At 51.5% G+C, this 6,348-nt stretch overlaps 1 pseudogene; it reads left to right on the top strand.

Moving 5' to 3' along the window:
• Positions 1-607: 607 nt before the first annotated feature.
• LOC138189271 (uncharacterized) overlaps positions 608-6,348 on the top strand; it is an 8,078-nt pseudogene continuing 2,337 nt past the window's right edge.

Below are 6,348 nucleotides of genomic sequence, written 5' to 3'. Positions count from 1 at the left end.
TACGACTATGTCGTGCGCGCGTGTGATTTTTTTTTTTTATGGCAATTCGGCGCTCCGAGAAAAGAGAGAGCGTTGGTCATCCCATGTCTCTTCGTCGTCTATCGCTGGACCGCGCATCCTAACATCGCGCCGGTCGTCCAGTCCCCGAACACACGCACACCGCAGTACGTCTCGCTCGCTTTTCCACTTGCGTGCGTTCCCATGCGTTTTCGTCGAGAGAGAAAACAAGGAACCGCTGGAATCGTCGAGAGTAGTAGAGAAACGGCTGTAGGAGAGGCGGAAACAGAGGACGGGCGTTAAAAACCGACGGTTGTTACCGGATGTCTGGCGTGAGTCTTAGCGTGATATTATCGACGAACGAAGTTGGACACTTTGGCGAGATGCATAAAACGTGTTCTCTATCGAATAGAGGAAAAGAGTGTTCTCCTTCTATTCGATTTTTTTATTTTTTTTTCTCTTTGAGGCGATTTTCGCAGCATAATAGAGAGATAAAAGAAAAATACCACCTTCTCTCGAACCGTATAATTTTCCTCGAAGCTTCTCTGTAAGTTTACGCGCATAAACACGACACGAACGAGAATTTTCGTTTCGCGTCGTGACGTTGAAGCGACCTCAGAGTAGGCGAGATCACCCGCTGAATTTAAGCATATTACTAAGCGGAGGAAAAGAAACTAACAAGGATTTCCTTAGTAGCGGCGAGCGAACAGGAATTAGCCCAGCACTGAATCCCGCGGTTCCGCCGCTGGGAAATGTAGTGTTCGGGAGGATCCGTTTATCCCGTGACGTCGAACCGCGTCCAAGTCCATCTTGAATGGGGCCATGTACCCACAGAGGGTGCCAGGCCCGTAGCGACCGGAACGCGTTTCGGGAGGATCTCTCCTTAGAGTCGGGTTGCTTGAGAGTGCAGCCCTAAGTTGGTGGTAAACTCCATCTAAGGCTAAATACAACCACGAGACCGATAGCGAACAAGTACCGTGAGGGAAAGTTGAAAAGAACTTTGAAGAGAGAGTTCAAGAGTACGTGAAACCGTTCAGGGGTAAACCTGAGAAACCCAAAAGATCGAATGGGGAGATTCATCGTCGACGGGGCCGGTTCCCGTTGGTGAGCGATGCTCCGGGTGGGCCTTCGTGGTTCCATTAGCGAGGGCACGCCACCTTCGGTGTCGAACGCGCCGGCGTCGTAGTCGTGCACTTCTCCCCTAGTAGAACGTCGCGACCCGTTGTGCGTCGGTCTACGGCCCGAGTGGGCGCCTGTCGCGTCGCTTCGGCGCACGCGGCAGACCCTCGGTCGCCCGGCCGACTGCACGACGGTACACGCACGGTATCGGGCCGCAACCAATCCATTCTCGAATGTGTGTGCGTCTGGACCGCCGCAAGCTTCGCCCTTACTCCGCAGTCTCGGGCTTACGTTCCGTGCTCGGGTATTGGCAGCTGTTAGCAGTGCGGATATCTTGGACTGGCCGAGTCTCGAATTACCGGTCGGCGACGCTATTGCTTTGGGTACTCTCAGGACCCGTCTTGAAACACGGACCAAGGAGTCTAACATGTGCGCGAGTCATTGGGACTTTGAAACCTAAAGGCGAAATGAAAGTGAAAATCGGCGTTCGCGCGTCGATGGAGGGAGGATGGGCCGCGCAACTATGCGGCCTCGCACTCCCGGGGCGTCTCGTTCTCATCGCGAGGAGAGGCGCACCTAGAGCGTACACGTTGGGACCCGAAAGATGGTGAACTATGCCTGGTCAGGACGAAGTCAGGGGAAACCCTGATGGAGGTCCGTAGCGATTCTGACGTGCAAATCGATCGTCGGAACTGGGTATAGGGGCGAAAGACTAATCGAACCATCTAGTAGCTGGTTCCCTCCGAAGTTTCCCTCAGGATAGCTGGCACTCGACCGTTCTCATCGAACGCGTGCGAGTCTCATCTGGTAAAGCGAATGATTAGAGGCCTTGGGGCCGAAACGACCTCAACCTATTCTCAAACTTTAAATGGGTGAGATCTCTGGCTTGCTTGGATCATGAAGCCACGAGATTTTGGATCAGAGTGCCAAGTGGGCCAATTTTGGTAAGCAGAACTGGCGCTGTGGGATGAACCAAACGTGGAGTTAAGGCGCCTAAGTCGACGCTTATGGGATACCATGAAAGGCGTTGGTTGCTTAAGACAGCAGGACGGTGGCCATGGAAGTCGGAATCCGCTAAGGAGTGTGTAACAACTCACCTGCCGAAGCAACTAGCCCTGAAAATGGATGGCGCTGAAGCGTCGCGCCTATACTCCGCCGTCAGTGGCAAGTGGGAAGGCACGAGAGTCTCGTGCGTATCTCGTATACGTATCGGGACCGTCCTTCATGAAGCTCTGACGAGTAGGAGGGTCGCGGCGGTGTGCGCAGAAGGGTCTGGGCGTGAGCCTGCCTGGAGCCGCCGTCGGTGCAGATCTTGGTGGTAGTAGCAAATACTCCAGCGAGGCCCTGGAGGACTGACGTGGAGAAGGGTTTCGTGTGAACAGCCGTTGCACACGAGTCAGTCGATCCTAAGCCCTAAGAGAAATCCTATGCAGATGAGGTGTCCTATGAATCATACAAATATATATATTGCAACAAACAAACAAATTGAGCGAAAGAAACACACCCATTGGGCGAAAGGGAATCCGGTTCCTATTCCGGAACCCGGCAGCGGAACCGCATACCATTCGGGCCCTCGTAAGAGTGTTCGTCGGGGTAACCCAAAATGACCTGGAGACGCCGTCGGGAGATCCGGGAAGAGTTTTCTTTTCTGTATAAGCGTTCGAGTTCCCTGGAAACCTCTAGCAGGGAGATAGGGTTTGGAACGCGAAGAGCACCGCAGTTGCGGCGGTGTCCGGATCTTCCCCTCGGACCTTGAAAATCCAGGAGAGGGCCACGTGGAGGTGTCGCGCCGGTTCGTACCCATATCCGCAGCAGGTCTCCAAGGTAAAGAGCCTCTAGTCGATAGATTAATGTAGGTAAGGGAAGTCGGCAAATTGGATCCGTAACTTCGGAATAAGGATTGGCTCTGAGGAGCGGGGCGTGTCGGGCTTGGTCGGGAAGCGGGTTTGGCTGACGTGCCGGGCCTGGGCGAGCTGAACGGGACGCGGCGTATCTCTCTCTCGGGGGTGATATGGTCGCGCACCCCGGATCCGAGCTCGGTCCCGTGCCTTGGCCTCCCGCGGATCTTCCTTGCTGCGAGGCTTCCGCGGCGGTTTTACCGTCGCGGTCGTTCTCTTCGGCCGCCATTCAACGCTCAGCTCAGAACTGGCACGGACTAGGGGAATCCGACTGTCTAATTAAAACAAAGCATTGCGATGGCCCCCAAGGGTGTTGACGCAATGTGATTTCTGCCCAGTGCTCTGAATGTCAACGTGAAGAAATTCAAAAAAGCGCGGGTAAACGGCGGGAGTAACTATGACTCTCTCTCTTGGGTAGCGGCATGCCGCCTAATAACGGTGTGTCGTGAGCCCTGGGATTGGTTGTAGTTGCTCAGGGGCAGGGAGACCTCGGTCTCGCCAGCTCAAGTCACACTTCTACCTCCTCGTGGTACCGCCGGTAACATACTCCGCTCGTGTCAGCGTGGGGCGCACAATCCCCCCGGGCATGATGAGTATGGCTAAACGGAGTGTGGCGAAGCAGGAGCGAAAGACTAACACCATCTAGTCGGTTTACCGACCCAACGGTGATTCGTCGCCGTGAAGTTGGGAGATATACCATCAGCAAGGAATTCGTTCCTGTTCGATGAATTGGTACGACTAGGCTTGTAAATGGTCATGAATTGGGCATGGCTTGGATCAGTTCATTAAGATTCACAAAACGAAGCAATTTTCGATAGTGAAAATATAGCCTCGGACGCGGCGTCTCTCGGTCCCGGAGGCGCCGTGGCGGATTCTTCCGCTCTGGAGGGGACCAACGTTGACGACCCGGCAATGTCCATGGACATGAATATGATTATATTGATACCATTCGTGGGTACCCAGACTGCTTGTCCTGTCTGTGAAGAGGGGGGAATTAACCTCTTCTTTTTATCACCAACAGACTTGAACAGGCATCTGGAGCAACATCATGTGACAGCCCCCATCAAATATATGTGTAGAGAGTGTGGCAAATGCTTCTCGAAGCTTCATGGGGTTAGATGCCATCTGCCTCATTGCAGTGGCAGGAGCGAAAGACAACAAGAAGGACCTTACAAATGTGAGGCCTGCCCCATGAGCTTTGGGACACAAAGGGGGCTGTCTACCCACGAGCGGCATGCACACCCTGCCGTTAGAAACGTCAAGCGAAGGGGAACAGACCCCCCTGAGAAAAAATGGACGTTTCAAGAGTTGGCCCTCCTGAGGGAGCTCTGTGAAACCTACAAGGATCACAGGCATCCTAACAAAATGATAAGCGAGGTCCTCACCACAAAAACTATTGACCAAATCAAGTACCAAAGGCGAAAATTAAGACTAACTGGTGAGGACAACACTCAGGAGGCCACTCTGGCGACAGAGGGAGGGTGTGATCCCGTTGATCCAGGCAATGCGCATTTCAATGAGCCTGGAACCAACGGAGATTTAAATGAATGGCTTGAAAAGCTAGAACAAGCCATAATGACACAAACCGAGGTACCTTCTGTTCTAAGATTGGTTAACACTCGGTTGACGAGTATCTGGGTCGCTCTCAAGGGACATAGGGAATCCCTTGTGAGCGGAATTAACGATTTCATCCCTTCAGTGCTCTATAGTGCTATCGCTGATATTAATAAAGCTAAAGAAAAGAAAGATAATGACAATAAAAAATCAAAAAGGATTGGTCACCAAACAAGTAACAAAAAGAAAAGAAGAAATGCAAAGAAAAGGTATACATACGCACGTTGCCAGGAATTGTTCCTGGAAAATCCGAAGAGGTTGGCCGAAGCGATCGTTAGTAATGATCAGGCCTTCCTCCAGCCGGCTAAGGAACCACCTGAAGCCGTGGAAGTGAGGAGGCTCTATGAGGAATTATGGGGCCAAACAGGACCTACCAAGGCCCCGATCCCAGGAAATGGAGCCTCTGAACTATCCTTGTGCGATATCTTCCCGCCGATTGCTGTTGCGGATGTGGCGGAGAGGATCAAAAGAATAAGAAAAAAGGCTGCGGCAGGTCCAGATGGCTTGCAAAAAGAACATCTTCTGATACCTGGCCTGCCTACCATTTTGGCGAAATTGTTTAATATGCTACTATATATATCGTATTTTCCTTCCATATGGAAGGAAAATCGCACGACGCTAATTCCAAAAGCAAATAAGCCTAGCAGCCTGGTCGAGAATTGGAGGCCTATAACAATAGGTCCCATTCTCGGCCGAATCTTCTCCTCCATAATCGACGGGAGATTGAGAAGGGGCACGGTATTAAGTCCAAGGCAGAAAGGTTTCACCGCCGAGAGCGGTTGTAAAATTAATATAGATCTGTTGAGCGCTGCCTTGGACTACAGTAAGAAAGAGAAGGGGGGGATATTCACTATCGTGGATATCTCTAAAGCCTTCGATACGGTGCCCCACTCGGCTATTGAACCTTGCCTGGCGAGGAAGGGAGTGCCGGCCCCCATAATCGCACTAATAAAAGACATGTACGAAGGTAGTCATACAATTATTAAATCTAAAGACAATATGGGGGTTAAGATCAAAATTCTCAGGGGTGTCAAACAGGGTGACCCCCTGTCCCCATTGCTCTTTAACTTGTGTTTAGAGCCCCTGTTGGATCTGGTTGAACAAAAAACCAGTGGCATCAACGTTAATGCTAATAGAAAAATTCCTGTCCTGGCTTTCGCTGATGACGTAGTGTTACTCGGCGCGGACGAGGGAGAGGCACAAAGCCAAATGAACATACTTCATGAGTACCTGAAAGGCCTCGGTATGAACGTTTCTGGAGACAAGAGCCAAACATTCGAGATCGTCTCCAAAAGGGACACATGGTTCATTCGTGAACCAAAAATTAAACTTGGGGATAACATCATCCCATCAGTGGATCCCGGTGAGGTCTTCAAGTACTTAGGCGCCAAAATGGGGCCTTGGAAAGGTGTTCATTGTGGCATAATAGTGCCTGAACTTCTGAGCACGTTGCGAAGAGTGAGAAAACTCTCGCTCAAGCCGTGCCAGAAGCTAGAATTAATTACTAAATACATACTCCCTCGCTACATATACCATCTACTCGTGAATCCGCCGGGTGACAGCGTCTTAAGATTGCTGGATAGCGAGATCAGGCAGGAAGTTAAGGCCATTTTCCATCTGACGCCATCAACAGCCACTGGCTTCTTCTATGCCCCTAAAAGTTGGGGGGGGCTTGGGTTGCCGAGATTTGAGCATATCATAAAACTCGGCACCCTCAAAA

This window comes from Bombus flavifrons, unplaced genomic scaffold, assembly GCF_040668555.2.
Source record: "Bombus flavifrons isolate JBK064 unplaced genomic scaffold, iyBomFlav1_principal scaffold0024, whole genome shotgun sequence".
Classification (NCBI taxonomy): domain Eukaryota; kingdom Metazoa; phylum Arthropoda; class Insecta; order Hymenoptera; family Apidae; genus Bombus; species Bombus flavifrons.
Note: the sequence above shows the minus strand (reverse complement) of the source record. Positions and strands in the feature narration are given on the sequence as shown.